This window comes from Arachis stenosperma, chromosome 6 (genome assembly GCF_014773155.1).
Source record: "Arachis stenosperma cultivar V10309 chromosome 6, arast.V10309.gnm1.PFL2, whole genome shotgun sequence".
Taxonomy (NCBI): Eukaryota; Viridiplantae; Streptophyta; class Magnoliopsida; order Fabales; family Fabaceae; genus Arachis; species Arachis stenosperma.
Window position 1 is genome coordinate 29,637,147 of NC_080382.1, and position 18,813 is coordinate 29,655,959.

The 18,813-nt window shown below is 39.6% G+C and overlaps 2 non-coding genes across 2 annotated transcripts; one reads left to right on the forward strand and one right to left on the reverse strand.

Moving 5' to 3' along the window:
• Positions 1-1,269: 1,269 nt before the first annotated feature.
• On the forward strand, positions 1,270-1,373 carry LOC130938459 (small nucleolar RNA R71). The gene has a single exon (XR_009069623.1). It is a non-coding gene; the product is annotated as a small nucleolar RNA R71 (small nucleolar RNA).
• Positions 1,374-8,770: 7,397 nt separating this feature from the next.
• LOC130937745 (small nucleolar RNA R71) lies at positions 8,771-8,878 on the reverse strand. The gene has a single exon (XR_009068947.1). It is a non-coding gene; the product is annotated as a small nucleolar RNA R71 (small nucleolar RNA).
• Positions 8,879-18,813: the final 9,935 nt, after the last annotated feature.

Sequence of the window (18,813 nt, forward strand, 5' to 3'; positions counted from 1 at the left end):
ATCTCCAATGAGATTCTTGCAGCTTGTACCTCAAGGATCCCTAGCTTCTCCATTACAGAGAGAGGCATGAGGTTTATACTTGACCCTAAGTCACACAGAGCCTTCTTAAAGGTTATGGTGCCTATGGTACAAGGTATCGAGTACTTTCCAGGATCCTGTCTCTTTTGAGGTAATCTCTGCCTAGTTAAGTCATCTAGTTCTTTAGTGAGGAAATGGGGTTCATCCTCCCAAGTCTCATTACCAAATAACTTGGCATTTAACTTCATGATTGCTCCAAGGTACTTAGCAACTTGCTCTTCAGTGACATCTTCATCCTCTTCAAAGGAAGAATACTCATCAGAGCTCATGAATGGCAGAAGTAAATCCAATGGAATCTCTATGGTCTCAGTGTGAGCCTCAGATTCCCATGGTTCCTCATTAGGGAACTCATTGGAGGCCAGTGGATGTCCATTAAGGTCTTCCTCAGTGGCGATCACTGCCTCTTCCTCCTCTCCAAATTCGGCCATGTTGATGGCCTTACACTCTCCTTTTGATTTCTCTTCTGTATTGCTTGGAAGAGTACTAGGAGGGAGTTCAGTAACTTTCTTACTCAGCTGACCGACTTGTTCCTCCAAGTTTCTAATGGAGGACCTTGTTTCAGTCATGAAACTTTGAGTGGTTTTGATTAGATCAGAGACCATGGTTGCTAAGTCAGAGTGGCTCTGCTTAGAATTCTCTGTCTGTTGCTGAGAGGATGATGGAAAAGGCTTGCCATTGCTAAACCTGTTTCTTCCACCATTATTGTTGTTGAAACCTTGTTGAGGTCTCTGTTGATCCTTCCATGAGAGATTTGGATGATTTCTCCATGAAGGATTATAGGTGTTTCCATAGGGTTCTCCCATGTAATTCACCTCTTCCATTGATGGGTTCTTAGGATCATAAGCTTCTTCTTCAGATGAAGCGTCCTTAGTACTGCTTGGTGCAGCTTACATTTCAGACAGACTTTGAGAAATCATATTGACTTACTGAGTCAATATTTTGTTCTGAACCAATATGGCATTCAGAGTATCAATCTCAAGAACTCATTTCTTCTGATTTGTCCCATTATTCATAGGATTTCTCTCAGAGGTGTACATAAATTGGTTATTTGCAACCATTTCAATGAGTTCCTGAGCTTCTTCAGGCGTCTTCTTCAGATGAAGAGATCCACCTGCAGAATTGTCCAATGACATCTTGGACAGTTCAGACAGACCATCATAGAATATGCATATGATGTTCCATTCTGAAAGCATGCCAGAAGGACACCTTCTGATCAACTGCTTGTATCTTTTCCAAGCTTCATAGAGGGATTCACCTTCCTTCTGTCTGAAGGTTTGGACTTCCACTCTAAGCTTACTCAGTTTTTGAGGTGGAAAGAACTTTGCCAAGAAGGCATTGACTAGCTTTTCCCAAGAGTTCAGGCTTTCCTTAGGTTGTGAGTCCAACCATATCCTAGCTCTGTCTCTTACAGCAAAAGGGAATAGCATAAGTCTGTAGACCTCAGGGTCAACCCCATTGGTCTTAACAGTGTCACAGATTTGCAAGAATTCAGCTAAAAACTGATGAGGATCTTCCAATGGAAGTCCATGAAACTTACAGTTATGTTGCATTAGAGAAACTAATTGAGGCTTAAGCTCAAAATTTTTTGCTCCAATGGCAGGGATAGAGATGCTTCTCCCATAGAAGTCGGGAGTAGGTGCAGTAAAGTCACCAAGCACTTTCCTTGCATTGTTGGCATTGTTGTTGTTTTCGGCTGCCATGTCTTCTTCTTATATGAAGATTTTTGTTAGGTCCTCTCCATAGAGTAGTGCTTTAGCTTCTCTTAGCTTCCACTTTAAGGTCCTTTCAGGTTCAGGATCAGCCTCAACAAGAATGCTTTTGTCCTTGCTCCTGCTCATATGAAAGAGAAGAGAACAAGAAAGTATGGAATCCTCTATGTCACAGGATAGAGATTCCTTGAGGTGTCAGAGGAAAAGAAGAATAGAAGGAGGAGGTAGAAGAATTCAAACTTATCAAGAGGGATAGAGTTCGAATTGTGCATTGAGGAGGAGTGTTAGTCCATAAATAGAAGGATGTGAGACGAGGGGAAGAATTTTCGAAATTAAAGTAAAAGATTTTAAAATAATTAAAAGAAATTTTGAAAATTTGATTGATGATTTTTGAAAATTAAAGTTGGGAAAGAAATAAAGTGATTTTGAAAAAGATTTTGAAATTAGGAATAAAAAAGATATGATTGAAGACTATTTTGAAAAAGATGTGATTAAAAAGATATGATTGAAAAGTTATGGTTTTAAAGAGATATGATTGAAAAACAATTTAAAAAGATTTGATTTTTAAAATTAATGACTTGGCTAACAAGAAATTTAAAAGATATGATTCAGACATTAAATCTTTCTCAACAGAAAAGGCAACATACTTGAAATGTTGAATCAAATCATTAATTGTTAGCAAGTATTTTTGAAAAATGGAAAGAAATTGATTTTGAAAATATATGATTGAAAAGATATGATTTGAAAAAGATTTGATTTTGAAAAATTATGAAAACTTGAAAAAAATTGAATTAAAAATAGAATCTTCCCTCTTGTGTCATCCAGGCGTTAAACGCCCAGAATGGTATCCATTCTGGCATTTAACGCCCAAAATGCTACCCTTTTGGGCGTTAAACGCCCAGCTAGGTACCCTGGCTGGCGTTTAAATGCCAGTTTTCCTTCCTCACTGGGCGTTTTAAACGCCCAGCTTTTTCTGTGTGATTCCTCTGCTGCATGTTCTAAATCTTCAATTCTCTGTATTATTGACTTGAAAAGACACAAATAAAAAAAATTTTGAATTTTTAATGATGAGAAATAATCAAAATGCCACTAAGATCAAATAAACAATGCATGCAAGACACCAAACTTAGAAGTTTGTATACTATTGACACTAAAAAATTGAGAATGCATATGAGAAACAACAAAACACTCAAGACAAGAGAATTTAAAGATCAGATCAAGAAAATCATCAAGAATAACTTGAAGATCAATGAAGAACACAATGCATGTAATATTCGAAATTTAGAGGAATAAAGACATGCAATTGACACCAAACTTAAAATTAGACACTAGACTCAAACAAGAAACATAAAATATTTTTGATTTTAAGATTTTATAATTTTTTTTTGGATTTTTCGAAAATTATATGGAAGAGAAAATAAAGAGATTCAAAATTTTTAATAAGAATTCCAAGAATCATGCAATGTTAGTCTAAAGCTTTAGTCTAAAAAGATTAGACATGGCTAGCCAAGCTTCAGCAGGACATTACATTCAACAGCTAAATTAATGAGAATCAATAAGCTTTTGTGATGATAAGAACATCACCTTGAAACTCTAGAATTCATTCTTAAAAATTCTGAAGAAAAATACCTAATCTAAGCAACAAGATGAACCGTTAGTTGTCCAAACTCGAACAATCCCCGGCAACGGCGCCAAAAACTTGGTGCACAAAATTGTGATCATCAATAGCGCCATCAACATGGTACGCTCAATTGCAATCTCAACTCTTTATCACAACTTCGCACAACTAACCAGCAAGTGCACTAGGTCGTCCAAGTAATAAACCTTACGTGAGTAAGGGTCAATCCCACGGAGATTGTTGGTATGAAGCAAGCTATGGTCATCTTGTAAATCTCAGTCAGGCGGATTCAAATGGTTATGGAGGATTAATGATTAAAAAATAAATAAAACATAAAATAAAGATAGAGATACTTATGTAATTCATTGGTGAGAATTTCAGATAAGCGTATGGAGATGCGTTGTCCCTTCCGTCTCTCTGCTTTCCTACTGTCTTCATCCAATCCTTCTTACTCCTTTCCATGGCAAGCTGTATGTCGGGCATCACCGTTGTCAATGGCTACAGTCCCGTCATCTCAGTGAAAATGTTCAACGCGCTTTGTCACAGCACGGCTATTCATCTGTCGGTTCTCGATCATGTCGGAATAGAATCCACTGATTCTTTTGCGTCTGTCACTAACGCCCCACAATCGCGAGTTTGAAGCTCGTCACAGTCATTCAATCCCTGAATCCTACTCAGAATACCACAGACAAGGTTTAGACCTTCTGGATTCTCAAGAATGGCCGCCAATGGATTCTAGCTTATACCACGAAGATTCTGATTAAGGAATCCAAGAGATATCCACTCAAGCCTTGTTTGTATGTAGAACGGAAGTGGTTGTCAGGCACGCGTATTCATCAAGTTTTTGGGTGCGAATGAATATCTTAGAACAAGAATAAGCTGAATTGAATGGAAAATAGTAGTAATTGCATTGATACTCGAGGTACAGCAGAGCTCCACACCTTAATCTATGGTGTGTAGAAACTCCACCGTTGAAAATATATAAGAACAAGGTCTAGGCATGGCTGAGAGGCCAGCCCCCATGATCTAAGAACTAGACGTCCAAAGATTGAAAGCTTCTCAAGATAATAGCAAAAGGTCCTATTTATAGAGAACTTGTAGCCTAGGGTTTACAGAAATGAGTAAATGACGTAAAAATCCACTTCCGGGCCCACTTGGTGTGTGCTTGGGCTGAGCATTAAAGCCTCTATGTGTAGAGACTTTTCTTGGAGTTAAACGCCAGCTTTTGTGCCAGTTTGGGCGTTTAACTCCCACTTTTGTGCCAGTTCCGGCGTTTAACGCTGGGAATTCTGAAGCTGACTTAGAATGCCTACTTGGGCCATCAAATCTCGGGCAAAGTATGGACTATTATATATTGCTGGAAAGCCCTAGATGTCTACTTTCCAATGCAATTAAGAGCGCGCCAATTAGGCTTCTGTAGCTCCAGAAAATCCACTTTGAGTGCAGGGAGGTTAGAATCCAACAGCATCTGCAGCCTTTTTCAGCCTCTGAATCAGATTTTTGCTCAGGTCCCTCAATTTCAGCCAGAAAATACCTGAAATCACAGAAAAACACACAAACTCATAGTAAAGTCTAGAAAAGTAAATTTTTAAAAAAAACTAACTAAACATACTAAAAGCATACTAAAAATAATGCCAAAAAGCGTATAAATTATCCGCTCATCAGCAACAAATATTTATACTCGTTGATGAGTGGATAATTTGTACGCTTTTTGGCATTGTTTTTAGTATGTTTCTAGTAGGATTTAGTTAGTTTTTAGTATATTTTTATTAGTTTTTAGTTAAAATTCACTTTTCTGGACTTTACTATGAGTTTGTGTGTTTTTCTGTGATTTCAGGTATTTTTTGGCTGAAATTGAGGGACCTGAGCAAAAATCTGATTCAGAGACTGAAATGGACTGCAGATGCTGTTGGATTCTAACCTCCCTGCACTTGAAGTGGATTTTCTGGAGCTACAGAAGCCCAATTGGCGCGCTCTCAACGGCGTTGGAAAGTAGACATCCTGGGCTTTTTTGCAATGTATAATAGTCCATACTTTGCACGAGATTTGATGGCCCAAACCGGCGTTCCAAATCAGCTCAAGAATGCCCGGCGTTAAACTCCGGAACTGGCACAAGAATGGGAGTTAAACGCCCAAACTGGCACAAAAGCTGGCGTTTAACTCCAAGAAGAGTCTCTATACGAAAATGCTTCAATGCTCAGCCCAAGCACACACCAAGTGGGCCCGGAAGTGGATTTTTCTATCATTTACTCATTTCTGTAAACCTTAGGCTACTAGTTCTTTATAAATAAGACCTTTAGCTATTGTATTTTTCATCTTTGGACATCTAGTTCTTAGATTATTGGGAGGCTGGCCATTCGGCCATGCCTAGACCTTGTTCTTATGTATTTTCAACGGTGGAGTTTCTACACACCATAGATTAAGGTGTGGAGCTCTGCTGTACCTCGAGTATTAATGCAATTACTATTGTTCTTCTATTCAATTCAGCTTGTTCTTGTTCTAAGATATCACTTGTTCTTCAACTTGATGAATGTCATGATCCGTGACACTCATCATCATTCTCACCTATGAACGTGTGACTGTCAATCACCTCCGTTCTACCTTAGATTGGGTGGATATCTCTTGGATTCTTTAACCGGAATCTTCGTGGTATAAGCTAGAATTGATGGCGGTATTCAAGAGAATCCGGAAGGTCTAAACCTTGTCTGTGGTATTCTGAGTAGGATTCAATGATTGAATGACTGTGACGAGCTTCAAACTCGCGATTGTGGGGCGTTAGTGACAGACGCAAAAGAATCACTGGATTCTATTCTGACATGATCGAGAACTGACAGCTGAATAGCCGTGTCGTGACAGGGTGCGTTGAACATTTTCACTGAGAGGACGGGATTGTAGCCACTGACAACGGTGATGCCCAACATACAGCTTGCCATGGAAAGGAGTAAGAAGGATTGGATGAAGACAGTAGGAAAGCAGAGAGACGGAAGCGACAAAGCATCTCCATTCGCTTATCTGAAGTTCTCACCAATGAATTACATAAGTATCTCTATCTTTATCTTTATATTTTATTCATATATCATCCATAACCATTTGAATCTGCCTGACTAAGATTTACAAGGTGACCATAGCTTGCTTCATACCAAGAATCTCCGTGGGATCGACCCTTACTCGCGTAAGGTTTATTACTTGGACGACCCAGTGCACTTGCTGGTTAGTTGTGCGAAGTTGTGTTTATACCATGGTATTGAGCACCAAGTTTTTGGATTCATTACCGGAGATTATTTGAGTTGTGAAAAGTAGTGATCACAATTTCGTGCACCAAGTTTTTGGCGCCGTTGCCGGGGATTGTTTCGAGTTTGGACAACTGACGGTTCATCTTGTTGCTTAGATTAGGTATTTATCTTCAGAGTTCTTAAGATTGAATTCTACTGTTTCAAAGTGATGTTCTTATCATCACCAAAGCTGATTGATTCTCATCAATTTAGCTCTTGAATGCAATGTCCTACTGAAGCTTGGCTAGCCATGTCTAATTTCTTTAGACTAAAGCTTTAGACTAACATTGCATGATTCCTGGAATTCTCATTAAGAATTTTGATATCTTTATTTTCTTTTTCCACTTAATTTTCGAAAAATCCAAAAAAAATTACAAAATCATAAAAACCAAAAATATTTCTTGTTTGAGTATAGTGTCTCATTTTAAGTTTGGTGTCAATTGCATGTTTCTATTTTTCTTGCATTTTTCGAATTCAAGCATGTGTCTTCATTAATCTTCAAGTTGTTCTTGATGATTTCCTTGCTCTGATCTTTGAATTCTCTTGACTTGAGTGTTTTGTTATATGCGTTCTCATTTTGTTAGTGCCAGTAGTATACAAACTACTAAGTTTGGTGTCTTGCATGCATTGTTATTTGATTTTAGTTGCATTTTGATTATTCCTCATTATTAAAAAATCCAAAAATTTTTAATTTGTGTCTTTTCAAGTCAATAATACAGATAATTGAAGATTCAGAACATACAGCAGAGGAATTACACAGAAAAAGGCTGGGCGTTCAAAATGCCCAGTGAAGAAGGCAGACTGGCGTTTAAACGCCAGCCAGGGTGTCCGGCTGGGCGTTTAACGCCCAAAAGGGTAGTGCTTTGGGCGTTAAACGCCAGAATGTGCACCATTCTGGGCGTTTAACGCCAGGATGGCACAAGAGGGAAGATTTTGTTTTCAAATCAAATTTTTTTCAAGTTTTCAAAATCAAATCTTTTTCAAATCAAATCTTTTCAATCAAATCTTTTTCAACATCAATTTCTTTCCATTTTCAAAAATACTTGCTATCAATTAATGATTTGATTCAACATCTCAAGTATGTTGCCTTTTCTGTTGAGAAAGGTTTAATGTTTGAATCATATCTTTTCTTGTTAGCCAAGTCATTAATTTTCAAAATCAAATCTTTTTAAATTGCTTTTCAATCATATCTTTTTAATCACATCTTTTTCAAAATAGTTTTCAATCATATATTTTTGATTTCTAATTTCAAAATCTTTTTCAAAAATCACTTGATTTCTTTTCCACTCTTAGTTTTCGAAAATCAATTAGTGTTTTTCAAAATGTTTTTAAAATCTTTTACTTAATTTTCAAAAATTTCTTCCCCTCTTCTCACATCCTTCTATTTATGGACTAACACTATTCCTCAGGGAACAATTCGAACTCCATCTTTCTTGATAAGTTCGAATTCTTCTACCTCTCCTTCTATTTTTCTTTTCCTCTGACACCTCAAGGAATCTCTATACTGTGACATAGAGGATTCCATATTTTCTTGTTCTCTTCTCTTTCATATGAGCAGGAGCAAAGACAAAAGCATTCTTGTTGAGGCTGACCCTGAACCTGAAAGGACCTTGAAGCGAAAGCTAAGAGAAGCTAAGGCACAACTCTCTGTAGAGGACCTAACAGAAATCATCAAAGAAGAAGAACCCATGGCAGTCGAAAACAATAACAATGCCAATAATGCAAGGAAGGTGCTGGGTGACTTTACTGCACCTACTCCCGACTTCTATGGGAGAAGCATCTCTATCCCTGCCATTGGAGCAAACAACTTTGAGCTTAAGCCTCAATTAGTTTCTCTAATGCAACAGAATTGCAAGTTCCATGGACTTCCATTGGAAGATCCTCATCAGTTTTTAGCTGAATTCTTGCAAATCTGTGACACTGTCAAGACTAATGGGGTTGACCCTGAAGTCTACAGACTTATGCTATTCCCTTTTGCTGTAAGAGACAGAGCTAGGATATGGTTGGACTCACAACCTAAAGAAAGCCTGAACTCTTGGGAAAAGCTAGTCAATGCCTTCTTGGCAAAGTTCTTTCCACCTCAAAAATTGAGTAAGCTTAGAGTGGAAGTCCAAACCTTCAGACAGAAGGAAGGAGAATCCCTCTATGAAGCTTGGGAAAGATTCAAACAATTGATCAGAAAGTGTCCCTCTGACATGCTTTCTGAATGGAGCATCATAGGTATCTTCTATGATGGTCTGTCTGAACTGTCCAAGATATCTTTGGATAGCTCTGCTGGAGGATCTCTTCATCTAAAGAAGACGCCTAAAGAAGCTCAAGAACTAATTAAAATGGTTGCAAATAACCAATTCATGTACACTTCTGAAAGGAATCCTGTGAACAATGGGACGAATCAGAAGAAAGGAGTTATTGAGATTGATACTCTGAATGCCATATTGGCTCAGAACAAGATATTGACTCAGCAAGTCAATTTGATTTCTCAAAGTCTGTCTGGAATGCAAGCTGCACCAGGCAGTACTAAGGATGCTTCATCTGAAGAAGAAGCTTATGATCCTGAAAACCCTTCAATGGAAGAGGTGAATTACATGGGAGAACCCTATGGAAACACCTATAATCCTTCATGGAGAAATCATCCAAATCTCTCATGGAAGGATCAAAAGAGACCTCAACAAGGTTTCAACAACAATAATGGTGGAAGAAACAGGTTTAGCAATGGCAAGCCTTTTCCATCATCTTCTTAGCAACAGACAGAGAATTCTAAGCAGAGCCACTCTGACTTAGCAACCATGGTCTCTGATCTAATCAAAACCACTCAAAGTTTCATGACTGAAACAAGGTCCTCCATTAGAAACTTGGAGGCACAAGTGGGTCAGCTGAGCAAGAAAATTACTGAACTCCCTCCTAGTACTCTTCCAAGCAATACAGAAGAAAATCCAAAAGGAGAGTGCAAGGCCATCAACATGGCCGAATTTGGAGAGGAGGGAGAGGCAGTGAACGCCACTGAAGAAGACCTCAATGGACGTCCACTGGCCTCCAATGAGTTCCCTAATGAGGAACCATGGGAATCTGAGGCTCACAGTGAGACCATAGAGATTCCATTGGATTTACTTATGCCATTCATGAGCTCTGATGAGTATTCTTCCTCTAAAGAGGATGAGTATGTCACTGAAGAGCAAGTTGCTAAATACCTTGGAGCAATCATGAAGCTAAATGACAAGTTATTTGGTAATGAGACTTGGGAGAATGAACCTCCTTTGCTCACCAAAGAACTGGATGACTTGTCTAGGCAGAGATTACCTCCAAAGAGACAAGATCCTGGGAAGTTTTCAATACCTTGTACCATAGGCACCATGACCTTTAAGAAGGCTCTGTGTGACCTAGGGTCAAGTGTAAACCTCATGCCTCTCTCTGTAATGGAGAAGCTAGGGATCTTTGAGGTACAAGCTACAAGAATCTCACTAGAGATGGCAGACAATTCAAAGAAAAAAGCTTATGGACTTGTAGAGGATGTTCTGGTAAAGGTTGAAGACCATTACATCCCTGTTGATTTCATAGTCCTAGAGACTGGGAAGAGCATGGATGAATCCATCATCCTTGGCAGACCCTTCCTAGCCACAGCAAAAGCTGTGATTGATGTGGACAGAGGAGAATTGATCATTCAAGTGAATGAAAAATCCTTTGTGTTTAAGGCTCAAGGATATCCCTCTGTCACCATGGAGAGGAAGCATGAAGAGCTTCTCTCAAAACAGAGTCAAATAGAGCCCCCACAGTCAAACTCTAAGTTTGGTGTTGGAAAGGCCACAACCAAATTCTAAGTTTGGAGTTGAACCCCCACATTCAAACTCTAAGTTTGGTGTTGGGAGGTTCCAACATTGCTCTGAGTATCTGTGAGGCTCCATGAGAGCCCTCTGTCAAGCTACTGACATTAAAGAAGCGCTTGTTGGGAGGCAACCCAATGTTATATTTTATCTATTTTCCTTTGTTATTTTATGTTTTCTGTAGGTTGATGATCATGAGAAGTCACAAAATCAATTGAAAAAGCAAAAACAGAATGAAAAACAGAAAGAAAAACAGCACACCCTGGAGGAGAACATGCTGGCGTTTAAACGCCAGTGAAGCTAGCAAATGGGCGTTTAACGCCCAGTCTGGCACCATTCTAGGCGTTTAACGCCAGAAAGGGGCACCAGACTGGCGTTAAACGCCAGGAAAGGGCAAGAAGTTGGCGTTAAACGCCAGAAATGGGCACCAGCCCGGCGTTTAACAGAATTGGCATGAAGAGTAATTTTGCTCGCCATTTGGTGCAGGGATGATTTTTCCTTGACACCTCAGGATCTGTGGACCCCACAGGATCCCCACCTACCCCACCACCCTCAACACATCTTTCCCAAAAACCCCTCACCTATCAAATCCCATCTTTCTCTTCACCACTCACATCCATCCTTCATAAAACCCCACCTACCTCACCATTTAAATTTAAACCACTTTCCCTCCCAAACCCACCCTCACATAACCGAACCCTACCACTCTCTCCACCCCTATATAAACCCATTTTCACTCCTTCATTTTCACACATCCTAAACACTACTTCTCCCCCTTTGGCCGAACCACAAAGCCATCTCCATCTCCTCTATTTCTTCTTCTTCTACTCTCTTCTTTCTTCTTTTGCTTGAGGACGAGCAAACCTTTTAAGTTTGGTGTGGTAAAAGCATTGCTCTTTGTTTTTCCATAACCATTTATGGCATCCAAGACCGGAGAAACCTCTAGAAAGAGGAAAGGGAAGGCAAAAGCTTCCACCTCCGAGTCATGGGAGATGGAGAGATTCATCTCAAGGGTGCATCAAGACCACTTCTATGAAGTTGTGGCCTTGAAGAAGGTGATCCCCGAGGTCCCTTTCAAACTCAAAAAGAGTGAATATCCGGAGATCCGACATGAGATCCGAAGAAGAGGTTGGGAAGTACTTACCAACCCCATTCAACAAGTCGGAATCTTAATGGTTCAAGAGTTCTATGCCAATGCATGGATCACCAAGAACCATGATCAAAGTGTGAACCCGGACCCAAAGAATTGGCTTACAATGGTTCGGGGGAAATACTTAGATTTTAGTCCGGAAAATGTAAGGTTGGCATTCAACTTGCCCATGATGCAAGGAGATGAACACCCTTACACTAGAAGGGTCAACTTTGATCAAAGGTTGGACCAAGTCCTCACAGACATTTGTGAAGAGGGCGCCCAATGGAAGAGAGATTCAAGAGGGAAGCCGGTTCAATTAAGAAAGCATGACCTCAAGCCCGTGGCTAGGGGATGGTTGGAGTTTATCCAACGCTCAATCATTCCCACTAGCAACCGGTTCGAAGTTACTATAGACCGGGCCATCATGATTCATAGCATCATGATTGGAGAAGAAGTAGAAGTTCATGAGGTTATAGCCCAAGAACTTTATAAAGAGGCGGACAAGTCCTCTACCTTGGCAAGGTTAGCCTTTCCTTATCTCATTTGTCACCTCTGTTATTCAGTTGGAGTTGACATAGAGGGAGACATCCCCATTGATGAGGACAAGCCCATCACTAAGAAAAGGATGGAGCAAACAAGAGATCCCACTCATCATGAAATCCCTGAGATGCCTCAAGGGATGCACTTTCCTCCACAAAACTATTGGGAGCAAATCAACACCTCCCTAGGAGAATTGAGTTCCAACATGGGACAACTAAGGGTGGAGCACCAAGAACATTCCATCCTCCTCCATGAAATTAGAGAAGATCAAAGAATCATGAGAGAGGAACAAAAAAGGCAAGGAAGAGACATTGAGAAGCTCAAGCACTCCATAAGACCTTCAAGAGGAAGAACAAGCCGCCATCACTAAGGTGAACCCGTTCTTTAATTTCCTTGTTCTTTATTTTCCTGTTTTTCGAAAAATCATGCTTATGTTTATCTATGTTTGTGTCTTGTGATCATTAGTGTCTTAGTGTCTATGCCTTAAAGTCATGAATGTCCTATGAATCCATCACCTCTCTTAAATGAAAAATGTTCTTAATTGAAAAAGAGAAGAATTGCATGAATTTTAAATTTTATAACAGATTAATTATTTTGATGTGGTGGCAATACTTTTGTTTTCTGAATGTATGCTTAAACAGTGCATATGTATTTTAAATTTGTGGTTCATGAATGTTGGCTCTTGAAAGAATGATGAAAAAGGAGACATGTTACTGAGGATCTGAAAAATCATAAAAATGATTCTTGAAGCAAGAAAAAGCAGTGAATACAAAAAAAAAAGAAAAGAAGCGAAAAAAAACGAAAAAAAAGAGGGAGAAAGAGAAAAAGAAAGAAAAAAAAGAAATAAAGTTGTGATCCAAGGCAAAAAGAGTGTGCTTAAGAACCCTGGACACCTCTAATTGGGGACTCTAGCAAACCTGAGTCACAATCTGAAAAGGTTCACCCAATTATGTGTCTATGGCATGTATGTATCCGGTGGTAATACTGGAAGACAGAGTGCTTTGGGCCACGGCCAAGACTCATAAAGTAGCTATGTTCAAGAATCCTCATACTTAACTAGGAGAATCAATAGCACTATCTGGATTCTGAGTTCCTATAGAAGCCAATCATTCTGAATTTCAAAGGATAGAGTGAGATGCCAAAACTATTCAGAGGCAAAAAGCTAAAAGCCCCGCTCATCTAATTAATACTGATCTTCATAGATGTTTTTGGAATTCATTGCATATTCTCTTCTCTTTATCTTATTTGATTTTCAGTTGCTTGAGGACAAGCAACAATTTAAGTTTGGTGTTGTGATGAGCGGATAATTTGTACGCTTTTTGGCATTGTTTTTAGTATGTTTCTAGTAGGATTTAGTTAGTTTTTAGTATATTTTTATTAGTTTTTAGTTAAAATTCACTTTTCTGGACTTTACTATGAGTTTGTGTGTTTTTTTGTGATTTCAGGTATTTTTTGGCTGAAATTGAGGGACCTGAGCAAAAATCTGATTCAGAGACTGAAATGGACTGCAGATGTTGTTGGAATCTGACCTCCCTGCACTCGAAGTGGATTTTCTGGAGCTACAGAAGCCCAATTGGCGTGCTCTCAACGGCGTTGGAAAGTAGACATCCTGAGCTTTCCAGCAATGTATAATAGTCCATACTTTGTCCGAGATTTGATGGCCCAAACCGGCGTTCCAAATCAGCTCAAGAATGCCCGGCGTTAAACGCCGGAACTGGCACAAGAATGGGAGTTAAACGCCCAAACTGGCACAAAAGCTGGCGTTTAACTCCAAGAAGAGTCTCTACACGAAAATGCTTCAATGCTCAGCCTAAGCACACACCAAGTGGGCCTAGAAGTGGATTTTTCTGTCATTTACTCATTTCTGTAAACCTTAGGTTACTAGTTCTTTATAAATAAGACCTTTTGCTATTGTATTTTTCATCTTTGGACATCTAGTTCTTAGATTATTGGGAGGCTGGCCATTCGGCCATGCCTAGACCTTGTTCTTATGTATTTTTAACGGTGGTGTTTCTACACACCATAGATTAAGGTGTGGAGCTCTGCTGTACCTCGAGTATTAATGCAATTACTATTGTTCTTCTATTCAATTCAGCTTGTTCTTGTTCTAAGATATCACTTGTTCTTCAACTTGATGAATGTGATGATCCATGACACTCATCATCATTCTCACCTATGAACTTGTGACTGTAAATCACCTCCATTCTACCTTAGATTGGGTGGATATCTCTTGGATTCTTTAACCAGAATCTTCGTGGTATAAGCTAGAATTGATGGCAGCATTCAAGAGAATCCGGAAGGTCTAAACCTTGTCTGTGGTATTCTGAGTAGGATTCAATGATTGAATGACTGTGACGAGCTTCAAACTCGTGATTGTGGGGCGTTAGTGACAGACGCAAAAGAATCACTGGATTCTATTCCGACATGATCGAGAACCGACAGCTGAATAGCCGTGCCGTGACAGGGTGCGTTGAACATTTTCACTGAGAGGACCGGATTTTAGCCACTGACAACGGTGATGCCCAACATACAGCTTGCCATGAAAAGGAGTAAGAAGGATTGGATGAAGACAGTAGGAAAGCAGAGAGACGGAAGGGACAAAGCATCTCCATTCGCTTATCTGAAGTTCTCACCAAGCATCTCTATCTTTATCTTTATGTTTTATTCATATATCATCCATAACCATTTGAATCTGCCTGACTAAGATTTACAAGGTGACCATAGCTTGCTTCATACCAACAATCTCCATGGGATCGACCCTTACTCGCGTAAGGTTTATTACTTCGACGACCCAGTGCACTTGCTAGTTAGTTGTGCGAAGTTGTGTTTATACCATGGTATTGAGCACCAAGTTTTTGGATTCATTACCGGAGATTATTTGAGTTGTGAAAAGTAGTGATCACAATTTCGTGCACCACTCATCTAACAGGAATCCTGTGAACTCTGAGGCTCCTCAGAAGAAGGGTGTCATGGAAGTGGAAGCTCTTAATGCTATTCTTACTCAGAACAAGCTTATGTCTCAGCAAATAAATCTGCTTAATCAACACATGAATGGCATGCAAGTCTCAGCTATCAACACCCAAAATCCACCTCAAGAGATTTCTTATGACATGGCAGGACATTTAGTGCAAAATGACAACTATGATTATGCTCAATCCTCTTCTGAACAAGTTAATTACATGGGGAGCGGTTCCAGAAATCCAAATAATGACCCCTATTCTCAGACATACAATCAAGGATGGAGAAATCACCCAATTTTTGGGTGGAGGGACCAACCCCAGAGACCTCAGAACTTCAACAATAACTCTCAGGGCAGATTCCAATAGAACAGCTACAATAACCATCAATCTCAGCCTCAGCAGGCTAACTCTAAATCCAAGGAAGATTCTAATTGGGAGATGATGAGGAGTTTTATGCAGGAAACCAGAGCCTCCATTAGAAACTTGGAAGTGCAATTGGGCCAGCTGAGCAAACAAATACCCGAGAAATCTGCAAGTACATTTCCAAGTGATACAGTGGTAAACCCAAGAGAAGACTGCAAGGTTATTCAATTAAGAAGTGGTAAAACAGCTGGCTCTGAGACAAGGGCCAATGAAGAGCCAGTTGAAAAGAAAGCTCCAGAGGAGAAAAAGGAAGAAGTGGAGCACGCCCCCCCAAAGCGTGTAGACAACCCATTTCCTGACTCTCTAGACACGTATCCTACATTGCCAAAGGCTCCTGAATACAAGCCAAAAATGCCATATCCTCAGAGACTTCAGAAGGCTTCAAAAGAAAAGCAGTTCTCTAAATTTTTACATGTCTTCAAGAAGCTACAGATCAACATTCCCTTTGCAGAGGCTCTTGAGCAAATGCCTCTCTATGCTAAATTTATGAAAGAATTGTTGACCCACAAGAGGAACTGGAAGGAACAAGAAACATTGGTGTTAACCAAGGAATGCAGTGCCGTTATTCAACACAACCTTCTTGAGAAGATGCTAGTCCCAGGGAGCTTTGTCATTCCTTGCACTATTGGGGATGTCACCATTTAGAGAGCTTTATGTGACCTTGGAGCCAGCATCAATCTCATGCCACTTTCAGTGATTAAAAAGCTTCAAATTGAGGAGGTAAAACCCACTCGTATTTCTCTTCAACTTGCTGATCTTTCTATTAAATTACCTATGGGTGTTGTTGAGGATTTACTTGTTAAAGTAGGACCATTCATCTTTCCTATTGATTTTGTTATATTAGACATGGAAGAGGAGGTAAAATCCTTTATTATACTTGGTAGACCCTTTTTAACTACAGGTAGAGCTCTGATTGATGTACAAAACGGTGAATTAATCCTGAGGGTCAATGAAGAACAGGTGGTCCTTCATGTTTTTGAAGCTCTCAAGCACCCTAATGATTCTGAAGGGTGTATGAAAATAGATGTTATTGAACCACTTGTTCAAGAGGTACTGAAGGCTGAGGTGCTTGATGACATTTTGGATCCTATCTCTGAGTATGAATTAGTTGAAATTGATAATTCACCACCCCAGAAAGCTATGGTTCACACGCCTAAAGCAGAGGAGGAAGCCCCCAAGCTTGAGCTTAAATCCCTACCCCTTTCTCTGAAATATGTGTTCTTGGGTGAGAATGACTCATATCCAGTGATTATTAGCTCTTCCCTGAACCATGAAGAGGAAGAGGCACTTATTTCAGTGCTCAAGAGTAATAAAACAGCTCTTGGGTGGATTATTAGTGACTTGAAGGGGATTAGTCCAACCAAGTGTATGCACAAGATCCTCCTTGAAGATGATGCTAAACCAGTTGTGCAACCACAAAGGAGACTCAATCCAACCATGAAAGAGCTGGTCCAAAAAGAGGTAATGAAACTATGGGAAGCAGGAATTATTTATCCTATTTCTGACAGTCCTTGGGTAAGTCCTGTGCAGGTAGTTCCCAAGAAAAGAGGGATAACAGTGATCAAGAATGAAAAGAATGAGCTTATCCTTACTAGAACAGTCACAGGATGGAGAATGTGTATAGACTACAAGAGGCTCAACACTGCTACAAGAAAGGATCATTTCCCCCTACCGTTCATTGATCAGATGCTTGAGAGGTTAGCTAGTCATGCATTTTACTGTTTTCTAGATGGATATTCTGGATATAATCAAATTGCAGTGGACCCTCAAGATCAGGAAAAGACAGCATTCACATGCCCCTTTGGAGTATTTGCCTACAGAAGAATGCCTTTTGGACTTTGTAATGCTCCAGCAACTTTTCAGAGGTGTATGCTTTCAATTTTTTTTCGATATGGTTGAAAAGTTTATTGAGGTATTTATGGATGACTTTTCTGTTTTTGGTAATTCTTTTGAATCTTGCCTTAAGCATTTATCTCTTGTCTTGAAACAGTGTCAAAAATCAAACCTTGTTTTAAATTGGAAAAAATGTCATTTTATGGTTACAGAAGGTATTATTGTTGGACACCGAATTTCAAGTAAAGGGATTGAGGTTGATAGAGCAAAGGTGGAAGTAATTAAATAATTACCACCACCAACTAATGTTAAGGCAATCACGAGTTTCTTGGGTCATGCAGGATTTTATAGAAGATTTATAAAGGATTTTTTTAAAATAGCTAAACCTCTAAGCAACCTCTTGGTTGCTGATGTTCCTTTTGTCTTTGATTCTGATTGTTTGCATGCTTTTGAAACTCTAAAAGCAAACCTTACCTCTGCCCCTATTATAGCCCCCTTGACTGGGATCTACCATTTGAATTAATGTGTGATGCTAGTGATTTTGCTATAGGAGCTGTTTTAGGACAGAGGCATGGTAAGCTTGTACATGTCATTTACTATGCCCGTCGTGTGTTAAATGATGCCCAAAAGAATTACACAACTACAGAAAAGGAATTATTAGCTATTGTGTACGTTGTTGATAAATTTAGGTCCTATTTACTTGGTTCTAAGTTTATTATTTATACTGATCATGCTACTTTGAAGTACCTTCTAACCAAATAGGACTCTAAACCAAGATTAATCAGATGGGTGTTGCTCCTTCAGGAGTTTGATATTGAGATAAAAGATAGGAAAGGGTCAGAGAATCAAGTAGCTGACCATCTCTCCAGAATTGAGCCAGAAGCAGGAGTACAACCACCCACAGCTGTGACTGAGACGTTCCCAGATGAGCAATTGTTTCTCATTCATCAGGCTCCATGGTTTGTAGACATTTCAAATTATAAGGCCATGAATTTTATCCCAAGGGAGTACAGTAGGCAACAGGTGAAGAAGCTACTGACTGATGCAAAGTACTACATTTGGGAAGAACCATACCTTTTTAAAAGGTGCTCAGATGGAATAATCCAAAGATGTGTCCCGGATGAGGAAAAGCAGCAGATTCTTTGGCACTATCATGGGTCTGATTATGGAGGCCACTTTGGTGATGAAAGGACAACTACAAAAGTCCTTCAGAGCGGGTTTTACTGACCGACTCTCTTCAGGGACTCAAGGGCATTTGTGAAGCACTGTGGCAGATGTGAAAAAGCTGCAAATCTCCCTACCAACCATGAAATGCCACAGCAGGGAATTCTTGAGGTTGAGTTGTTTGATGTGTGGGGTATTGATTTCATGGGACCTTTTCCACCCTCACATTCAAACAACTATATCCTAGTGGCAGTTGACTATGTGTC